Source organism: Arvicanthis niloticus, chromosome 18, assembly GCF_011762505.2.
Source record: "Arvicanthis niloticus isolate mArvNil1 chromosome 18, mArvNil1.pat.X, whole genome shotgun sequence".
Classification (NCBI taxonomy): domain Eukaryota; kingdom Metazoa; phylum Chordata; class Mammalia; order Rodentia; family Muridae; genus Arvicanthis; species Arvicanthis niloticus.
Genome location: NC_047675.1, coordinates 9,108,026 through 9,131,433, shown reverse-complemented (window position 1 = coordinate 9,131,433; position 23,408 = coordinate 9,108,026). Strand labels below are relative to the sequence as shown.

General features: G+C 41.5%; 1 protein-coding gene across 6 annotated transcripts in view; it reads right to left on the bottom strand.

Moving 5' to 3' along the window:
- Positions 1-22,896, bottom strand: part of Inpp4b (inositol polyphosphate-4-phosphatase type II B) — a 702,669-nt gene extending 679,773 nt beyond the window's left edge. For all 6 annotated transcript variants that reach the window (XM_034522353.2, XM_076915453.1, XM_076915455.1 and 3 more), the window contains exon 1: positions 22,773-22,896. The gene's annotated coding sequence lies outside the window, so the exon portion shown is untranslated. The remainder of the gene's footprint in view (positions 1-22,772) is intronic.
- Between the last annotated feature and the right edge of the window lie 512 nt (positions 22,897-23,408).

The following is a 23,408-nucleotide window of genomic DNA, read 5'->3' as shown; positions in this document are numbered from 1 at the left end:
ATATTGTCTTCTTTGTTAAACTCTCAAAATAGAGATATAAATAGAATGTACCTATAGTGTGTCAAGCTTTTTGCAGTGTGTCACTAACTATCTTACAATGCAATCGCTGAAGGTAGAAAACTTCATCGAGAAGAATTTTAGAAAATGCACCTTCAGGCCAATCTCCATACCATAAGGAAGCATGCCGTGAATGGCAAACTGACAACAGTGATGAGTGCTTGGTGTCACACACTAAAAGTCACATCCACTCAGCATACTTTGGTGTCCCACACCTAAAGGTCACATCCACTCAGCATGCTTTGGGATGGCTGGAGGACACAGTTCACCTGGGCAGGACCTTAAAGTGTGGGTAGAACATTATAGACAGAGATATGATGGATGGAAGAGGGCACTAAAGAGAGAAAATGGTGTGAACAAGCAGGGAGCTTTTGGGGAGATCAGCTAGTCTTACTTAGTAGAAACAAAATGTTCAAGGGCAAGTATGAGAATGGTACAATGCTCAAACAGGGCTCTCAACAACCTTTCTCTAACTGCTGCAGGTCCTCTTGTACATTTCCTTGTGCACCTTCTTCTAAATCTTATCTTTATGTTGAACATGATGCTCCTTTATTTGAAAGGGTCCAACTATCATTCAATATAAATGAAACTTTCCCGAAAGTTGATTTTTAAGATTCTACTTTGAGCAGAGACACAAGAAAACACTGCCACATCTTATTTTTCCTGTTCTGAGAACCAAAATTGAAGAACATAAATTTTCCTGAGCTTCAGTTGGTTTAGTTATGCTTGTAAATTATTTGAATTCACATGTGAGTAAGGCTCATATATCAGGTGTCACAGACCAAATCCTTCGTTTTAAATAGCCTTATATTTCAGGACAATGCCACACAAGAATTAATGGCACTGACTCCTGCCTTGTGTCCCTTTAGGTTTGCCCCTAGAGATGGTACTTGGTGTCTTCAAATCTCTGAGTCCTGATAATTAATGAGCCCTGTCCCTTTCTTCATTGCCCTAACACTAAATATCTTCCTAGATATTAAAACAATGGGAAAAACATTCTGTGACTATAGGTTAAAAGAAGCCACACTGTTAAAAATGTCCTTACTACTCATAATGCTCTCTAATTCACTACAACTCATCCTAATAACAAGGACAACTTTTACAGAATTGGAAGAACAATGAACATTTAAGAATCATAGAAAATGGACTGAGAGGAGCAACATTAAATGGACTCATCATGCTGTGTGTGTGTGTGTGTGTGTGTGTGTGTGTGTATACGTGCATATGTGTATGCATATGTGTGTGTGTGCATATGTGTGGGCGTGTGTATGTGCGTGTGCATGCATGTGTGTGTATGTGTGTGTATGTGTGTGTGTGCATGTGTGTGTGTGTGTTTGTGTGTGTGTAAAACAAAATAAGAAGAGGTCATGAATTGAGATGAAGTGAGATATGGGGCAGTTAGAGTAGAAGATGAGGGATGAAGATTATGTAAATATAGCACTAATGCATGAAATTTTCAAAAAACTAAAATGTGTGAAATCAGAAGAGAAAAAATAGCCCAAACTAGCTAAACCATAGCAAAAGGAAAAAAAAGAAAGAAAGAAAGGAAGCATTAGGCTACCTGCTTCAAACTATGTTGCAAAACTATAGTGACCAAAACAGCATGGTTTTGACCTAAAACCAGACTCACAAGCCAATGAAACAGTAGAGATCCTAGAAGTAAAGCTACATTTGTAGTCAACTCATATGCATGAAAGTTGCTAAGAACATGAGCTTTTTAGTTTTTTAACAGGTGGGTCCATAAAAATTGGACATAAAAATCTCCACAAAGAATAATGAAACTAGATGAAGAAGGCATAAAGAATATGCTTCAGTACACTGGCAGAGGTAACAAGATCCCAACAGCAGAGAAAATAAGAGAAATGAATTACATCCAACCAACAAGCATCTAAACAACAGGGCAAATGAGACACCTAGAAAATGGAAAAAACTCCAAGAATACTACATCTTCACAGAGGATTAATATCCAGATTCGATAAATAAAATGCCCTGATAGCAAAACAAAAATCCAATTAAAACTGGCGGTAAGAGAGAACCGCCGGTGGCTCGGCCTTTAAGGCGCCCGCCCGCAGAGTCCCGCTCTCCCGTTTCCCGCGTCTTGTGGAAAAAAAAAAAAAAAACTGGCGGTAAGTCTAAACATTTCTCTACAAAAGACATACAAATTATTGACAAGTATATAAAAAAAGATTTAAATGCTTAATATCAACTATACCCAGCTGTGAACCCTGAAACTACAACAACAAATAACCTGGCAAGACATGCCCATCGGTGCCATAGGGGCTCATACCTGACCGCATTGTCAGGCTAAGAACCCATGATGAAACCAACTGATTGTAGACCCTGGGGAACCTACTACCATAACTCTGCTAAATAGACATAGCAGTAAATCCAATCCTAGTGACTTCTTGCTACACCCACAAATTAGGACATCTTCTGGCCCTGGTCTGAGGAGCTTCTCTTTGCAGTAAATGGCTACCACACAGTTTTCAGCCATAAAAAGTCAATGAAATGCTGTCATTTGCAGCAATATAGCTAGAACTGGGTATCATCATAGTAAGTTAAATAGACCAAGCTCAGAAAAGCAGCTACTACACGATTTCACTCCTATCTGGAGTCCAAAGAGTTTGAGTCATACAAGCTGAGAGTAGAACAGTGGTTGCCAGGAACCAGGGACAGCAGAGAGGAGGGAGGGTGCCAGAAAGTTGGCAGAGTGCACTGTCTCATAATCAAATACGAGAAGTAATTTTGGTGCTCTAGCGAGTAAAGATGGCTGTATGATTATCGTGAGTAAATTTTAAATCATATACACAAGGAAAAAAAACCAGAAAAGTAAAAACTAAATATCATCTTTTCCACTCCAGTTATTTGAAATTGCTCGGTGACTAAAGATTTGTGGTGCCCTGATCCTTGCTTGCAGAATCTTCCCCAGGGAACTGTTCTTTTCAATGGTTACTTCTCAATAGAAACTCACAGCCAGCTAGGTCTGTCTCTTATTCACTCTGTCCAGAGCTCTCCACCTTCAAGGACACAGAGAGAATGAATGACCCAGCACGTTCTTGTAAATTCTTGTAAAGAGCCAAGATTAGATACATTAAGCTGTTTCATTTTGAAAAGCCCTGGAAGTTTGCAATCTTGTTGAGCTAGCTTTTAGTTCCAGACCCTCAGACTGGAGCAGCTTGTCTTTTGGTACAGGCCCTCTCACGCCTTCTGCTGCTCCATCAAGGATCTTCCTTCCTCATGGGGAGCACAAATCAGGCTCTGGCATTCTGCCTTCCAGGCCTGTCGTGTTTTGTTTGGCAAAGCCAGGGCTTCTTAGCATCACTTGTTTGTCTCTCCTCAGCAATGACTTGTTCTCTAAGACTCTTCTTTGTTAGAAGAGACTCCCAGCCAGCCCTGCGCTGCTAGCATCTGAGTCATGCTGTATTGGCTCAAGCCGCTCTTCCATGTGTCCAAGGTGCTGCATGCTCTGAATATTAGCAGAAGTTAATTTTACTTTATCTGTTCCACTTGAAGCAGCCTTCAAAACCAACCATCCAATTTAATAAAGTCACTCATAAACTAGAAGGTCCTCATGTTAATTGGGGGGAAAAAAGCCAACAATAATTCACCAAAATCTACTAAAAGAGATTCAACAATATCCCCACTCACAGAAGAAAATACCCCAGCACTTCTGAAACTGCTGAGAGCTCCCAAACCACACTCAGCAGAGATACCTAGAGTTAAAGTAAACAGCAAAAACACGTAAGCTTTTCTACAGGATGGAGCTATAGACAAGTCAAAAGTCAAAAATATAGCTCCCGCGAGGAGAAACAACCCCCTCAGGAAACTGACATAAAGTGGGATCATTTCGGCCTTCTGATGTTGTGTCTTTTCCAACACCCCATTCATAATTCAACCCAATCAGACTCTAAAGGGACATGTTATAATCACCTATTCATGCAATTATTACAAACTGACCTCTCCCTATAGAGTAGATTCTATATTAAACACTAGGCAGATATTGGTGAACAGTCTCTAACAGGAGGCTGTGAATTAGTCACAACTTGTAAGGTTAAATAGGAAGAGGGCACGGCATAGAGTTATGAAATGCTCCAAACATAAAGGACTGTTAAGAGAGTGACACCAGGAAAAATACAAAGCATAGAGGAAATGAGAAAGGAAACTGGCTTCCACCTCAGATAACAGATAGTTTTAAAGGCATTCACAATACCTAGTTCATAAGAAATTAAAATGACAAGAAATCAGTAAGAGATAACACACACATATAACAAAAAAAAAAAAAAAAAAAAAAAAAAAAAAACCAGAGAATCACATCTTGAGTTATTCAGGTCTGAGCATAGGACGACAGATGTTAAGACCTTGGACCTATGTTCTGTGTAGCAGGTACTTGAAGCCTGCTCCTAACTGTAGCATTCTAAGGGAAGTGCCCTGTATATATCTTAGAAAAGATAGGAAAAGCTCTGGGCTGGAAACAGTATTGTAGCCTCTTAAAAAGAACTTTTTATATAATCATTCGTTTGCATAAGCCTGGGGTTCGAGTGTAGCTATTCATACAAACAGGGCTTGGGTGGGGGTTGGGGGTCTGTGATGTCTGTGGAAACAAATAAATCCTATCTGGAGAAAAGGAACCTCGGGTTCCTTAAGAACTACTTTTAAGATTATCCAAAATTGTACTCATATTTTATAAAATACGAATTGAAAACTTGAGAAAAAAAAAGTACAGGGGAAGAATCAACAAAAATCTATAAGAAACTTAAACTTCAGATATCAAATCTAAAAGACAAAAAATAAATATTTATGAGATGCCTACAGAAATAAAAGCTAGAAGTGAATTTTGAGAAAGAAACAAGACATATTGAAAGTTATTTGACAGATCTGAAGAGGAAAGATAATGGAAATAGGTTTGACGTCTTGTGTTGACCCTCTGGGATCTGTCCCATCTACCCTTCCCACCACACAAAGGTTGGTATCTGTGGACAATCAGACCAGCATGCTGTCTTACTTAGGGTTTCTATTGCTGTGACAAAGCACCATGACCAAAGAGCAAGTTGAAAAGAAAAAGGTTTATCAGCTTACACTTTCAGATCATAGCCTATCATTGGAGGAAGTCAAGACAGGAACTTAAGCAGGGGCTGGAACCTGGAAGCAGGAGCTGATGCAGAGGCTATGGAAGGGTACTGCTTACTGGCTTGCTTCACATAGCTTGCTCAGCCTGCTTTCTTGTAGAACCAAGGACTACCAGCCCAGGGATGAGACCACCCAAAATGGATTGGACCGTCTCTTCTTGATCAATAATTGAGAAAATGCCCTACAGTTGGATCTCATGAGGGCATTTTCTCAACTGAGGCTCCTTTCTCTCTTGTGTCAAGTTGAAATATAGAACACAGTACACAGTCAGTACACATGCTATGGACCCTTCTGACCAGGTTTGGCCAAAGTGGAGAACAGATAGGAGACCAGTGGGAAGAGAGTGAGTCTGGGTGTTTACACTCAGGTCTCCTTCCAAGGAGGCCCAGAGTTGCCTGTACCTGTGGTAGAAGTTCATGGCTCCAACCTGCTCTCTGTACCCTTCTTTTATGCAGCATCCACTGACTTCGCATCCATCACTGCCACACCTGAGTCAACTCTTCTTGTGGATGGCCTTCAGCATAGCCAGAAAGGGACAGGACACTACAGAGAAGTGGCAGTCCTACTGGCAGCACAATTTTCAATAGTAACATCAGTCAGAGAATGATGAGATGGTGTCTTCCAAATGCGGCTGAGAGGAGGAATTGTGTCACAGTGCTATTCAATGGTAAACAACATAAACAACGGTTTGAGGAAAACAGAAATCAGGAGGATTCTCTAACAACAGCCATTCCCTACAATAAATGTACATGGAAATAATAAAATCGCATGAAAATATGGAGAGTAAGGAGATTTAGTAAAATATCTGACAGCAAAATCAACACATCACAATCAATACTGTATCTAAATGCCATCGACAAAGAGCTGCTATTTTAAACAATACAATTCAAATAGGACAGCTAAGAATAAGTGTAACGCAGGAGATAGCAGGCCTCAAGTTAACAAATGACGGAACTACTGAGATATACTACCAAAGAGACATAGGTTATGTTCGTGGAAACGAAGACTATAATCAGCAACACAAGATGTCAAATTGACCCAATGATTAACACCATTCAAATCACAGAACAATAGAGGCTTATAGAGAGGCATAGACATGCTTAGTTTTTCTTATATAATGCATGCATGTAATGCATGCTATTTTATATTTTAAAAAATTAAAGTTTAAAGAGAATTCAGTACCAAGAAACTCAAAAAAATAATTTTTAAGGAATAAGTTAAAACTGTCTCTGACACTGCCAAATGATCGAGTAAAATTAAAAACAGAAATACCTAAAATATATAAAGTTTCTTTTTCAACCACCTTGATGGCCCGCTTTCTCTGGACTGTGGAGATGGAGGTCGGAGTAGACTTAAATGGCAACTGTGTGAAATCTTGAACACCCCTGCCTCGGTTCTTAGTTCTCTCCTCGGGAAGAGGGAGGAAGTGGCCAGAGAAGAGAAAGGAGAAAAAGGGAGTTTTACTCATTTGAATAAGTGAAATATTGAATATGTTTACCTGCAAAATGATAGGAAAGAAGAGAGAGAAAGGCACAGAAGATGAAGAAAGTGCCCACCAGATGTCCTTCAGGCTGCAGGCAGGATTGCAGCTGAGAGCAAATGTCCAGATTTAGTTCAGCCTGGAAGAAGACCAAAGAACACTGACAAGAAGCTCCAGCAAAATAGAGCAAGCAAGAACTTATTAAAGGAACCATTTCTGCATTTATTTCAGAAATGAACAAATGAGAGGTTCCAAAGATGTGAAAATGATGTAAGAGTTCCTCCCTCATGCCATTTTCCTTTTCCCAGCTTCAGTGCTGGTGAGTCAAGTAGTAAGTCCAAGACACTTAGATAGTCAGACGCTGTCAATAGTTTTGGTATGTATTTACCAGCAGAGAGAGGTCTAGTTTCATGCAGCAGACTGAATCCTGGAGGCTAGGCCATAGAGGGCCCTGCACTTGCTGCTCTGCTCCCTTGGACTCTTCAAACATTATCTGAAAGACAGCTATGGAGTGAGAGTGAGGCTGTAAGATTGCACAGCTCAGAGTGCCACAGAGCAAAAGAATTGCAAGTTGTCTGCTTTTGCACATTAAAACATTAATCTCCCCACAGGGGGCAACTTCAGTCATTTCTTTGCAAATGTCTTCTTCAAGGATTCATTAGGGTAAAGGGAGAGTCTTCCTATCCATTAATTCAAAGGACATGTACATACACATTCCCTTGTGTTTTCAATGAACGATGATAAGGAACACGCAAATTCTTCCTGTTTCCAGAAAGCTTTCTTTTTTCCTCCTAAGATTAAGCATCTGTGTTGAACCTCACCAGTGAGCTCAGCAAACAGATCTGCAATGACCATGCAATGAGAGTTCACCACAGCCTTCCATTAGAAGACGGAGGATCCTTCGTAGGACAGAATTGGTCCATGCTTATCCTAATGAAGACTTGCCACCTGAGGTGTGCTCATTTTTTTTCCCCAAATACATTGTTCTTGCAGTGTAGCTGAATTCCCACGATATCTGCACTATAAGCAACCGAGGCACAAATAAACCCTTAACAGCATTGGTGCCATCTGGGGTAAACAAAGCCTTCTTAAAAATAAAATATATTTTGTGCTCAACATGTATCTTCTAAGACAGCAGGAGGGGAAGACAACGCAGCACATACAGTGGCTGTTCTGCATTTAGCTACCCACATCTACACAGAGCTTTAGCCGGTGCCTTTATTGGAATTTAACATTTATTTCTACTTATGTGAAATGTTCAGAGTTGACAATTCAGCAATGAGTCGAGTTTTTAAGCGTGCCCAATGCTCATAAAATGACCGTGTAAATAAAGCAGATTGGATTCCAAAGCTCTGGTGGACGGCACAGCAGATGTTTCCTTCAACTATGATGGTTTTTTTAGGCCATGAAACAAAATTTGGCCTAGAATGATCAAAGTGAATGATTAAAGGCTTCCAACTGCCGGACAATTTTATGCTCATAATCACCACAGAGTCTCCAGATATCAGGTGTGTCCTCAACAGAATGATTCCAGTCGAACTTCAACAAGCATTTTCACAACCTGAAGTAGACAGATAATCCTACGGATGAGCATTGTTTTAGCGAGACTCCCTCATGGGTGGGACCAATCACGATGTCAGTTCACTAACAACAGGCAAAGCTTGCCCTGCTTCTGCCCCCCTGGCCACAAGCCTTGAGGGACTGGGGCAGAAGGGTAAGTACTTTCTTTCCCAATGAAATTTTGCTGAAGAAGGCTGAACTCTGAACTTTGTACTCACTTCTACTACTTCTACTACTGGACAATTGAAATTTACCCAGAAACCTCCGTCTACCAGTTCCTTCGTATGCACCTGGAACATGGTAAGCTACCTCTCTGTGCACCAAGTCTCTCCCCTGAAAGGACAGGGTATCAATACTTCGATCACACAACTGTGGGGAGGAGAAGAATCAGTGTATGACTCAGGATATCAAACCAACATGGGTTGATATTATTTTCATCAAAATGGACTGTTCTGTTTTGTGTGTCCTTGTGAATATATTTCTTTTTCCTTCTGTGTATCTCAACTTTCTATTGTTCTTTCTCACAACTGCAACAAAAGAGAAGAAGAACCCTCCAAACTGCTCGTCCTCACCAGAACAAGAGTTGGCCCTACCACTCTTATACAAATACCTTGCAAGTCTTTGTCAAAATTCACTGCCAAAGTGTGATGAGAATTTTGGCACTTTGATGCCAAAGTGTGATGAGCCACCTTGCATAGGCTCTGATGTTCAGGCAACGAAAGTCCTATAGGAAAGCAGAATGTACTCAGAGCAATGTGATAAGCAAATCCCTTATGACATAAGGTAGGCCCTGAACAAGTGTTATTGCCCTCTTCCCATTTCTTTCATTCTTTCTCTCTCTAGCTCCTTTAAACCCATACACATGACAGAGTGTATGCATGCACACAGAGTGACTCTTCCAGTCCCAAATTCTCCTTGAAATAGTAAGAATTCACTAATAAGTCAAGTCTATATAGATCTTTAGCTCCACTGTTAGACCAGCTATGTGATTTTCCTTGAGTAAAATAATCCTACTGTATTGATCATTCATTCGTCGAAATGATGTTGAGACTATTATATACAAAGAGTTCTGCTGTCATTAGACCCAAATGATTACCTGAAATTCCAAGTAATGATACCAAAAGTAAATAAAGACTCCCAATAAAGGAATGAAAGCTGTGATACTTAATTTCAACCTTGAATTTGATTGGATAAAGATATACCCTGGACATTAATTACTGAGGCACCTCTGGGTACCTCTGTGAGGGTTTTTCCAGAGAGGAATTGTATATGGATGTCATCATCTCACAAACAAAGGTCCTGGACTGAATCAAAGCTGTCCTCTGTGTTCGTCCAGGATTAAAAACATGAGTGTCAAAGCAAGCTGTTGTTCTTGATAGGATCCACCCAGGGAGCTCCTCTGCATCCAGCCTCGCCTCAACAGCCCATACAACCTGCCTGTGGAAATTTTGACATCAAGTAATAACTGAAAGAATTACCCCCTTCTATGAAAAATCATGGGAATCTAAGGAATGTTTGTGAAGGTCCCATCATATTTTTCTGACTGAGGGGAAAATCACCTACTACAATATTACTCATATTATAAATTTAATTTGAATGCCATATAGGTTTAGCTAAGCTCGAAAATACATTTTTGATGTTATTATTAAACTGCTGTAAAACCTTGGTGTCTTTATTTGTGGTTTTACCACAAACCATCTCAGGTCATTTTTTTTTAAGTACACAGGGAATAAATGATGAATAAATTAGTGTAAGTACATAAATAAAAATACCCAGTTTCTGACAGCAAAGGACAACAAGGCCAGGGTGACTTCTCCAACGTGCTTATTATTCATAGGATGTTCCAGTTACACTACCCTGTCTCCATAAAGCTCGCATTTCACCTGACCACGGGAGACTGTTGAAAGACTGCAGCCTACCACTCTCCCTCCACTTTCCAAATGTGTTTGTGGAGTTGTTACCCAACAATACCATTTATCTGGGTCCCTCCTGCCTTTAGCACTGGGGCACCTCAGAGCTGAGCGAATCAGTATGTTGTTCATCAGAAAATAAAATGTGGAAATAGAGACTCAGAGAATCCTGCTGAACTGAAACTGAATTTTCACCAAGTGTTTTATTGTAAATAATCTTTATGTGAACCAGTATGATAGAAGAAGAAAAAAAAACTTATCAACATGAGTTTTTCTTTCTTTCTTTTTTTCTTTCTTTTTTTACATGTATATGTATGTAGAATACATGCATATGTAGATGCATGTGTGGAGGCCATAGGTTGACATTGGGTGTCTTCCTTGTTTGCTCTCCACTGTATATAATGAGACAGGGTCTCTCCCTTGAACCCCAAACTCGCTGACTCAGCTAGTCTAACCAGCTAGCTTGCTTTTTGTACATGAGAACCCAAATAAATGTGTGATTTAAAACACTAGTGCGCTGTCTTCGGTTGACAGCATCCTCGGTTCCTCTTGCACATTCTTCTCCTCAGCATCACATCACCAAGACCTTCTGCCAAAGAACTTTAGACAAGTGGGAGAGAAACTCCCCTGAGGCTTTGGGAGGGTTTTCATCTCTGCTTCAAACACGCAAGCAAATATAAGCATTCAAAACAGTACAGAACAACAGCAAATGATCAGAAGCCAGTTAGAAACCCTTCACCTGTTGCCGGATTCAATTACCTAGCCATGTATGTCAGTAGATTCTGACCTGGCAACCCACCTGTGCGGAAGCCACTGCAGTTTTTAAAAGACAGATAAAGCTGATTGTTGCACAACGCCAAAGTTCATAGCTCAGAATAGCAGTTCCATCCTGTAAACAATCCCCATTGCACAGAGCGGCTGTCCTTAAAATAAGGTGACTACAGGTGTAGGCATGACACAGACCTGAAGACCCCTTGAAAAAAAGCACTTGCCTGAGACTATCCCAAGCAGATGAAGTCCTCCAGTCAGAGAGAGAAAAAATAAAATGGAGATGACTCCTGTTGAGAAAACAAAGGCTTTCCTTCTTTGAATATGCAAATGGTTTTCTACTCCCAGGTCAAAGGATTAGTGTTAGAATAGATGGTGAGGTAGCACTTGAGAAACACATAAGCAAATTGTGTGTATAGAAATATTTCTGGGTAATTTTTGTTTTTAGGAATAGTATAGCTAATTCCACAAAATAAACAATAGCCTCAGGCAAGACAACCAACCCAGACACACATTTACAACAAGCCAGGGTTGATTATCTTACAGGTAATTTTGTCAGATTTAATACAAGAAATAAAATCTCCCCTGAGCAATATCTGTTGCAATTTATATCGTTGTTATACCAAATTGTCTATACTTTTGGGCTGTATTGTAAGACCTAATTAGTTATCTGATTTTAAAAACTGACCTATGGTTGATATTATCATTTAAATATTTGTACTGAATGCAGAGTAGTTTAAAGAATAGTTTAAAACAAATATATATTGAACTCAAGGTTGTAGCCTTCAGGCTTCCTGTGTCTCTATCCATAGGACCCTGCAATACTGAGAGCCAGTGATATACAATAGCACTAAAAACAAAATGAAAACAAACAGCTGAAAATGGCCAATATCATTTGATTGAAAACTAGTGAAGAGTGAAAGCCAAGGTCACAGGATCCTGAGGCTTTGTGCCTTGGTCATTCTGAGAGCGGAGGATAAACCGAGGAAACACTCAGGCGCATGCTTGCTGTCTGCGCTGTGTCTGAGGCCACAGCAGGAAGAGTTGCCAAAATCAAGCTGTCAGTGAGATTTAGATAAGACTGCATCTTTAAACAGTGTCAGTTCTCCTTAATCCTATTTATCCATTCAATAAGACTCAATTAAAACCTTAAAGTATATTGGATTACAAAATTATTCTAAAATTAATTTGGAAGAAAGATCAATGAGAGTGTCTTACAGACATTGGAGGGGAGGGGAAAAGTACTAAAAAGAGAAGTCTCAGATGTACAGGACATAGAAATATAAAAATGGCATTCAATGCTGGGTTGTATTCGTAAAGGAACTGAAAAAGCCACCAGAGCAAAGTAAGTATAGGGGAACTGAAAGCCCACGAAAGGCAAATGTAGGAGCATTTGCATGTGTGTGCTCTTGTAGACTAAGGGAGCGTCTGCATGTGTGCATCTGCAAACTAAGGGAGCATCTGCATGTGTGCACTTGCAGACTAAGGGAACATCTATCTGCATGTGTGCACTTGCAGACTAAGGGAACATCTGCATGTGTGCACTTGCAGACTAAGGGAGCATCTGCATGTGTGCACTTGCAGACTAAGGGAGCATCTGCATGTGTGCACTTGCAGACTAAGGAGATGTTTGGTACCACTGATAAAAGGGAGATGAAGTGGAGGGTAAGTGTCATATTTAAAGACTGCTCTGATAAGAAAATGCCCATTTTAAGAGGAATTTCAATGGGTTGCTTATTTCATATTATCCACGGGAAAATGATGACTATGTGAGAAATACAAAGCATTTACTAAGTAAATATGAATAATTTTAAATCAACTTAGGCAAATCAGAAACTTCTTTGCTGATTAAAAAAATACAGTTTTTATACACAAAAACGTCATGGGAAAAACTAAATATTCAGTTTAACCACAACCATATTTTCAACTTATATACACAAAGAAGATGTGAGTAACATAATTGGCCAAAGTCCAATATCACCTCTACATAAAAAGACAGTTTGGTGAAAGAAAATGCAGGGTCTCAATGTACAACCAAGCTAAACACACAAATTAGCATCGCATTATAACCTGCAGCTGAAAATAAGGGATACACAATATTGAGCCTCACTCAGCAGAACCATGGAAAAGAAATATGTCATGTAAAAGCCCAGATTATATTTTATTTCGTGTGTGCATGTACATTTTATGTGCATGTAAGTGTACCTGTCTGTACAAGTACGTTCATCCATGCATGCACACGTAGAGGCCAGAGGTCTCCACATTAGTTTTTGAAGTGGGGTCTTTCAGAAAGCCTGAAGCTTTTTGTCTAGGCTCTGCTGGATGGCCAGGGAGCAGCAGGCCACCCCTGTCTATGCCCACCTCCCCATCATGCTGCAGTTACAAGTATATAACCTGCACCCTCCACCCCAAGTTTGACATGGGTCCTGGGCATCCAAACTCAGGTATTCATGCTTGCTCAACAAGTATTTTGGTCAATGAGCCATCTTTCTAGATTCTGAAGTCTAGTTCTTAAACTAGAATCAACTTGAGTCATACATCCATTCCACTACTACCCAGCTGTGTGATCTTGGGTAGGTTGGTTAACATCCTCAAAGAACAATTCCTAACTTTTAAAATGGGAGTGTCTAGGAATAAATCTTCATGAAAGAATAATACATATGATGCCCTGGTTCAATTCCCAGCACTGAATTAAAGGCATCAACGACAAATGAGTCATAAGACCACCAATCTCTGTAGCTACCACCCAGAGTGAGTGTGTAACATGGACATCGGCAATAGGACTTGTGTTATGAATGGCCTCTGGAAGATCTCAGTCTTAGCTTCCATTGATAAATTCATCCTCATCTTTTGAATTAGTGTGTGTGTGGTGTATGGGATGTATTCATATGTGCAGATGCTGGTGCATGCCACAATGGACATGTGACAATCAGAGGACAGCTTTGAGTATCTGCCCTCACCTTCCACCATTTTGGAGGCAAGGTCATATGGTAACTTTTCTGCTGTGTATGCCAGGCTAGCTGGATCATGGAGTCCAGGAATTCAGTCTCTGCTTCCCATCTCCCCAGTAGTGTTGGGATTGTAGACATGTGCCCAGACACATGCTCTATGTGCCAGCTTCTACATGGGCTCTGGACATACAAACCCAGTCAGTCCTCAGTGTTGTACATCAAGCACCTTGACCTAATGAGCCACTCCTCAGCTTCTACATTAACAACTTTTTTCAACTTGATGTGTTTGAGAGCGTGGGGAAAGTGGCCATCTTTGTTATTCACTGCTATGAACAGAGTATTATAGCCTAACAGAGTACCTTGCAGATAACAAGTATCAATCAGTATCTAAGCTAGGAGGAGAGAATTTTAAATTAAAACAAAACAAACACTCACAAATACACTATAATCATTGCAAGGGAATCATAGAAAATTCTAGAAAGGAATATAAAATGCTAACAATGTTGATTTGGGTGATGTCTTTCTGCCTCTTTAGACTTCACTTGTCCACTACATGTGTTAATGGAGGCTCATGTCACTTTGAGTCAGGAAAATAATGAGTGGAGAAAATAAAGAAGTGAAATAGGCTAGAATGGCTCCATTACGCTCTGATTCACTCTCCTGGGCATCAGCATTCCTCGCTCTCACTGTTGCATAAGATAAGAAGGAGACAAATAAAAGAGAAGGAATCTGTGAACACATCCCAGGCAAGAAAGCATTTGTAAAGAACTGTTTTATAGGTACGCTTCCTTGGATATGATTTCTATAGTTTGTTCCCACACTCCAAAGAGATTAGAAAGTGCAAGGGACTACAGATGAAATAAAACTGGTCCTGACTGGACAACCACAGCCTATGGCTATGGGGTAGGTAGGAACCCTCTGGTCCTGACTGGATAATCACAGCACCTGGGTACAGGGTAGACAAGAATTCACTGGTCCTGAGTGGACAGCTATAGCATCAGCCTATGGAGTAGACAGGAGTCCACTGATCTAGACTTATGAGCTTCGAAGTTTTACATAATAAAATATCTTTATTAATGAATCTCGTAATTAACAGCTTCGGTTGATGATTCTTCCCCTTGACCTCCATCCCTGCGATAGCAACACGCAGCGAACACGGTTGAAAGGCCAGGGCATCCAGCAAGGGAGACGATGCAGTTGCTCCATCCTGCTGTACTTATGAATGAGCTGATTAACAATGTTATGACTCATAATCATTCACCTACAGAGAGGCAAGTCTACAACCAGGTTGACAAAGAAGAAATACTTTCAGTAACTCTCACCTGCATAATCACCAATAAACCGTAAGCACAACAGAGCTGGTCCAGTTTGCTCTCTTACCATCATACGACAGAACGTGTTCTAGGATAACGGAGGCATTAACATTGTCATTTCTCCTTCCTTCCTTCCATCCTTCCTTTCTTCTTTTTCCTTCCTTCCCTCCATTCTTCCTTCCTTCCTTCCTTCCTTCCTGTTGTTTTGTTGGTAGTGTTGCTTTTCATTTGTTTATTTTGTTATTTTAAGGAAGGGCCTTGCTGTGTATCCTAGGATGAAGGTTAACTTATTATCCTCTCATCTCCGTTTTCTTAGTGATGCTCTACTCACTTGTAAGGTTTGTTTGTTTGTTGGTTGGTTGGTTGGTTGGTTGGTTGGTTGGTTGGTTGGTTGGTTGTACCGATGAGGTACAACAGGGAGGAGGCTCAGGGGAAGCATGATAGTCTGTGATTCCTAGGGGGAAAGTCGGAGTGTGTTATGAAAGGGTTAAGATTCAAATGTGCGTGTATAATGGGTACCACGGTGTCTGTTTTTAGATTGACCATACACCTTTATTTTTGCCATGTTCATTTAATTTTTCCTTTCCTTCTCACTCATAAGCAAAATTCTGGCACATTTAATTCAATTAATTCCAAAGAGTTCTCCAGGTATGCAGACTCCACATAAAAGCAGGGTATGCTAAAATATTACAATCAAATCGTTAAAGTATTTCAAATGACAGATCTCCAAAATACAATTATAAGGTTCATGTGCGTTAACTCCCACAATATAATAGCTTAAAAGAAGGGCTTTAAAAATGAATGCAGTGAAGATGACCCACAGCAGCTAAGAGCTGCATACTGCCACCTGGTGCCGAATGTCTGTAATGTCAGCCTTCCGTGGACAGCTATGGGAGGAGGGAATGATGTATTTTAAAACAACTTTACCAGAGGACAGTGGGGAAACACACTTAACCTTAAGGTTTCAGCAGAAAGAAACAAAAAAGTCTATTGAAACAGAAGAAATAACACATGCCATTGAAAGTGACCGGTCTCATTAAGACACATCCAAGTAGATAAGTAAATATAAAAATCTGTAGGTTTTGTTAATGAAGAGAGGAAAAGCTTTGTTTTAAGGTGGTATTTGTGTGTGTGGTAATTGGAATTGAATCCAAAGGTTTTTCTATGCTAGACAAGTTGCTTTATCACTGAGCTATGTCACCAGCTAAGGTGGGCATTTGTTTGTTTGTTTGTTTTGAGACAGAGTTCCCTGTTACCCACAGGGCCTTCGACCCACTGCCAAGAATGGCAGTGAACTCTTCCAGATCTTTCTTCCTCCGTCTCCTGAATGCTGGGACTACAGGTGTACAATGCCACGTAAAACTGACATTTTTACACTGTTCTTCACCTAGCAAAGTATTTTATAGTTGATGCTAGAGAGATGGCTGAGTGAACGCTTAGGAACGATCACAAGGACCAGAATTCAGGTCACAGCACGCACATGCCAAGCCCACTGTCCTGAGCATCCCTGAAACCTCATCCCCAAAGGTAGCAGAGACAACGGGAGCTTGATGGCTCCAGCCTGGCCCAGAGAATGGTAGTGTTCAAGAGACACCCTCCGTCAAAGGAATAATTAGAGAAGGACAGAGGATAGCAGATGCTCCCTTCTGACCTCCATGTTCAGGACTGAGTGCATTTACACACACACACACACACACACACACACACACACTCATGCATGCACACATACACACCTAAAATTACAAAAATATTATTAATAAAAATTTGTAAACTCTTAAAAATGCTTTTAAAAACATTCATCTGTAAGCAGGACACATCTAGTGAGTGGGTCATACAAAAGTGTTTGGAGAGGCACAGGATGGTATTAAATAATTATAAATGAAACTTTAATGTGTCCTTGCAAACTGCCGAAGTCTCTTCTCAGGCTCACAGGTTATAACCTTGGGTTAACATGCTGCTGACTCTCAGTTTTACTTCGCTTCCCTCAGGTTGAGTGACTTTTTATGTACTGGGAAACTCGTCAGTGATTGTTCCTCTTGGCTTTGTCTGGCAGAGCAACCAACAACGATTAAACAAGAACTACATTGAAAAGGCTAAGAACAAGCTCACTGTGGAGGACTTTGACGGCCGGGGAGAACATGTGTTTAGCATTATATTCTAGAATGGCAGTCTTCCTGCCTCAACCTCTCAAATCCTGGGACTGTAACATTCCTACTCAAACCACCAACTGTAATTGTAAAAGCTCTAGTTAGTTCATTGTGTGGTGCCGGGGACTTCCCAAGGTCTTCCTCGATTTAGGCAAGTGCTTTACTAGGGACCTATATTTTCAACTCAAAAAGCTCTCAGATAGTTGGATGAGCGTTAGATTTTTATTATTGCTATTATTGGGGGGGGGGGGCGGGCTTGTTGTTGTTTTCATGTGCTGAATTGCTTTATGTCAACCTGCTCCAAGCTAGAGTTCTCTGGAAGGAGGGAACCTTAATTGAGAAAAAAAATGCCGTCATAAGAGCAGACTATACATACATCTGTAGAGCATTTTCTTAGTTAGTAACTGGCAGGGACAGGCCCAGCCCATTGTGGGTGGTGCCAGCCCCTGGGCTAGTAGTTCTGGGTTCTATAAGAAAACAGGTTGTGCAAGCTATGGGAAGCAGGCCAGTGAGCAGCATCCTCCATGGCCTCTGTATCAGTTCCTGCCTCCAGGTTCCTGCCCTGTTTAAGTTCCTGTCCAGACTTCCTTTTATAACAGAGATGCAGAAGTAGAACCCAGACATACCCCTTTCTCCCCAACTTGCTTTTTGGTCATGGTGTTTCACTGAAACAATAGAAACCCGAACTAAAGCAATTCGTTTGCCACAGTGGTGGGATTGAACCCAGAGACTTCAGGCTAGAGGCCCTAGTCTCACCCTACAGGGCATTTCCAGTTCTCATTCAGTTAGAATTTTCATAGTGAACAATTCTGAGAGGTCTCTTTAAACTACAACCGCTCAACCTTTAAAAACTCAGTCTTTTGAGAAGTAAAAAATGTCATTTTCTTTCTGTGATATTTTAAATTAAAACATAATATATAAACATATAAACAGTGTATAGAAGGCTTTCATACCATTTTGGAAGAAGTTTTTCATGGCTATTGTCACCCCATTGATGCAATATCAACATGACTTTAACACAGCCTGTGTGTCCAATGCAAAGTCCCTAACAATGGAAAACATCGGAGAAAACCATTGAATAATTTCACTGTTAGGCCTGATGTATAACTTTGTTGAAAATAGAAAAACAGATGGGTGGATGGATAGATAGATAGATAGATAGATAGATAGATAGATAGATAGGTAGATATTGATAGGGAGGTAGAGTTATGATTGTTTAGATATTCACATGGTAGATAGATGGATAGACAATAGATAAATGATAGACAAAACTCTTGTTTAAAGTGTTATCTCTATCCCAATAAAAATTATTGATTTAAATGATTCCCAAAAGAAATTCCATCAAAACTCTATGATTTGAGAAACTCACAATGTCCTTTACTCACTCACTTACTCCTCTGCATGGTCCCCAACATACCATTAAGGCGTGTAGCGACAATAGCTGCATAATGCAGGGCAGACTTACTCCAAATATGCCTCAGAAAACAAGTCTGGAAAATATTACTTAAAAGTGCTGCAGTGTGCTGTGGTGATACCCACAGGTCAGCAAAATTACAAAGACAGCTGGAAAGATGTAAATTCAAGACTTCACAACCATAATCTATAGGCCTTGTGCAGATTGACCATAATGAGATACTCACAGGGTAAATGATATGGGCCACCAGAGTGCCTTGCATAAAAGACAACTCCTTCAACAGTCACAGACTGATTAGTCTGTGATTTAGTCAGAATCCACGAAACATCATAGCATTTCTTTTATGTGTGTATATGTATGTGTGCTGTATAGGTTTTGCGTGAACCATGTGTATCTAGATATCTGAAGAAAGTCATAAGAAGGTGTCAGATCCCCTGGAACAGGAACTAAAAGACCTTGTGAGCTGAACCCATGTAGATGCTGGGAGTCAAACCTAGGTCCTCTGCGAAGTGCTAAGCCTTCTCTGCAGCCTCACCATAAGCAAGCATTTTAAAATCTTTTTTATTGCCAGATGAAGTATTAAAATGCATGAAGAGAATGAACTGAGAAATCTTGACTCCAAAGATGGCCACACCTGAGACTCTGAGAGCTTCCATATGTTTTCCGCTGTCTCAGTATCTTTCTTAGGTACATACTACAACTAAAGTTCTGAAACATAAAGACTGCATGAATCTTACATGCAAACATTCAATTATAGCATTATCCTTTAGATTTATCTATAGAGAAATGTTTATGCTGAAACTATGTATTGAACAGCTTGAATATTGGAGTACATGTGGGATAGGTATCTGCTAAGGAGATTTCTAATGCTACATACAAAAAGAGAAAAACAATAACGTGGCTTTTGGAGTATGTTCCTTAGATCTTTAGAGAGAGCAATCGGTCACTTTAAAAAAATAATATACAAAATATAGAAAATACATGCTTTGAACATGTGACTACATGTTCAAATTGAAAGTGTTGTATGAATGGCAGATGTTTACTCCGTGCAGATTATAAAACATATGAGATTTGTTTTCCTAACTATTAGCACCACTGAGTGGAAAAAGCAAAGATGGCAGATACTCAGTAAGCATTTTCCTTACTAATTACAATTTTCTCCTGTTTGGACTTTGTGTTTTCAGATGCTGGATGCTTACCTGGAAACTGATGTCTACTTGGTTGCTAAGAGATAAGATGAGCTGTTCCTGTCTTTCATGGACCTGCCTTCTAGGAGTTTGCCTGGAGACCGTGAATGTTAACCATTCCCCATGTGGGGACTGACCTGACTAGTAACTAGAAGACACTGCAAGGTTGCAGAAGAGAAATCAGGAACTTTAAATTTACATAATGTAGAACAAATAGCTGGCTTCTCCAGAGCTTAATTTCACTTTCCATTTCAGAAAACTAAGATGGAATTGCATCATCTTCTAACCAAAGCTGACTGACTTGTCTACAGTACTAGAGTCACGTAATATTTTGACAAAAGAATCTTGTAAGACTTAAAGTCATTCAACTGACCTGCATCCTCAGAGTGGAGCTGAGGCCAATCTCCTAAGAGTACCTTCTGCCCAGAACTCTGCTAATTCTTTACATGTTTTGAGGGCCAAGACTCAGTTTATCAAGCTGTTCTCACTTAGTCAGAACAGAACCCTGCATCAAACATTCTATTGGCCATCAGTTTATCACAAATAAGTACTGGTTTACCTCATCAGTGAGAATACAATTTAGAATGTTAAAAATCAGTCAGTAAATGTTTCCCAATGACACAGAGCCCTTAGTCTCTCATCACCATCATATTTCAAAGCCTTTCCAGAACCATCTCTTAAGTCACCACTGAGAGAAACTCACGGGAGAAAAACATTCTTTTTTTTCTATTTTTTTCTTTTAATGAAAATAGTTTTTTCATACATAATATTCTGATTGCAGTTTCCCATCCTCAACTCCTAAGAGATTCCCCCACCCCCTCCCACCTGAATCCACACCCCTCTGTCTCTCATTAGAAAACAGGCACCTAAAGAAAAATAATATAATAAAATAAAATAAGGCAAAACAAAAACCAAAAATAGAAGAAAAAGAGCCTCCCCCAAGAAAGACCCACAAAATATACACAGTGTTCAGAAACACATTCTCTCTCACATACACAGGACTCTCATAATACACCCCCTTTTTTCTTTTCTTCTCTTTTCTTTCTTTCCTTTCTTTTTCTCTGCAGAAGCATTTTAACTTACTGCAACTCCTACAGGTTTGAGTTTAAGGCCCATGTGCTGAACCCAGAGGCTCTGATCAATTACTGTGATTTCATGTCAATGTTTCCCTGGAGTATATCCCAGAGAACATGAGCTAATGTATTTCCTCCCACAGTGAGTGAGCTGACAGTGCCCACTTGTCCAAACCTCTCCTAACTCTATCTCTAACACAACATCAGGCAGCCACTGTGTTGCTAAGTCTCTCAACCAAGCCAGATTGATATCATTCTGATTCTAGAACTCATCAAGAAAATTCCTGTGCAAGCAAGGTCCTCTAACTGTAGATGTACTCCTATAAAAGGGGCCACCTAGTGCCCATCGTATGAGAGGTCATTTCATCCCTGTCGTCTGCACTTTCATGTAGTTTATAGAGCTACTCCTTTATAAATAACTTCTTTCATACCGAGGGAAAATGTAAGCAAAATGTAACACCCACATAATGACCTCAAATGTCATTTTAGAAAGAGGGAGGAAGCCAGAATCAGGAAAAAGAAAAACATAAAGATAAACAAAGAAAGACACTCTGCATCATAAAACCCAGTGTGATCGAATGTCCCGCAGGGTTTCCCTGGTAAGCTGGTGCTGCCGGAATTACATAGTCAACCTCAGTCCCCTAACAGCAACTGCCACCTCTCTCTCTTCTGGGTTTTTCCAGTAAGTTTTGTGTGGCTGCAACTACCTCATCAATATGCATATCCTCACCTATAAAGCTTCTGTCTCCAAACAGAAATCACCGGGTGTCCTCTGGGGCAGAAACCACCTCCCCAGAGGGAAGGGAAATCAAAGGCGGAGAGCGACAAACACAGGTGCTTCTGGCTCTAGCATCATCTAGAACTAGCTGCTTGCCACGCTGAAAGTCCATACTAGCAGCAGGCTCCTGGATTTACTCAGGCTCCTTGCCCTGCCAGAGAGGCCAGATAAGCTCAAGGAGGCTGTAGTGCAATTTGAGACTCCCTCTCACCACCCACTCTGACTTTGAGGCCCTGATTTTCTAACTCCTTGACTCCTCTTTGGGGTAGGTAGAACATGAAGGTAGCCTAGGGGAAACAGGCCTGACCTGGGGGCAAGAGCAGCACGAGTTGTTGAAGGTGGGGCTGGAGATGGCCAGGGAGAGAGAACTCTTTAATCAACTGCTACCCCAGCATCCCTTCCTTGTCCTAAGGACCAGGACCACTTCCTCTGAAGAAGGCAGAAGGCGGCAGCTGATGACTGGGATTAGGGTTGAGAAGCAGCCCCTAAGCACTTCAGTCGCTGCAGCATCTTTTAAGAACCGCTTAGGGGGACCATAACCTGGGTAGGTCAGCTGGGCCAGAGCTTAGTGTCACCTGGGGATTGGGACTGGTGTGTGTGTGTGTGTGTGTGTGTGTGTGTGTGTGTGTGTGTGTGTGTGTGTGTGTGTGTGTGTGAGTGTGTGTGCCTGTGTGCGTGTGCGTGTGCGTGTGCGTGTGCGTGTGCGTGTGTGTCTTTTCACGAGTGCGTGTCAGACCGAGCAAGCTCCACTAGACAGTAATCAGGGTCACAGGGGTACCACCAGCAGTCACCCCCTGGGAGGCAAGGCTGAGGGGACATCGCGGCTGCAAGCTGGGAAACTTGATAAGAAACACACCAGCTGCCTCTCAGGCAGGACGTACTCCCCACCACCACCACCCTGAGCTCTCTGATGCGCGCGACCACAGCCTCCGGATTCACCCATCCTCACCCACCGCACCCTGCAAAATTCCCTCCCCGGAGCCCCAGGATCCCAGGCAGGATGTTACCTCTTGCAGAGGCTGAGTAGGGGGCGATAGCAGCGGCAGACACTTTTCAGGATGACTTTCCTGCGTTCTCCAGTGAGAGCGTGTGCGCCCAAGCAGAAGCTGTAACCTGCTATTTATAGCGGCGAGCTCAGCACCCGGGGCTGGGAACCCGGAGGATGGTAGCGTGCAGGGCGCGGGCCGAGTCTCCCGGCTCCCGGTTCCCCGCTCCGGGCTGGCAGCTCACGCTCCGCCCGCCGCCCCGCAGCGCGCGCCCGGGAGAAGTTGCTCCTCGCCCGCAGCTCACACGCCCCCTGGCACTGTCGCCACGTCCCCACCCCCAACGCCTTGCCTCTCTTCCTCGTTGTCGTAGGCTCACTCCCTCGGAGCGGTCTCCTCCCAATGTCACAAACCAGCCACCAAAGAGGAGCAGCGGCAGTCTCGCAACTGATGCAGCTCGCTTCCCTGCCACAGATGGAGTTGGTGGCCCGACTGCACAGCTCGAAATGACCACAACACGCTGCTTCTGTTTACTGACACCCGCCACTCAGACTCTGCGCTGTCTCTGGGGGCAGCTGCCCACCCTGGGGTGCGGGATCACAGGGACGAAGCTGGGATGGCTCAAGGCAGTCACAGTGCGACCCGGATAGTAGAAGCGGC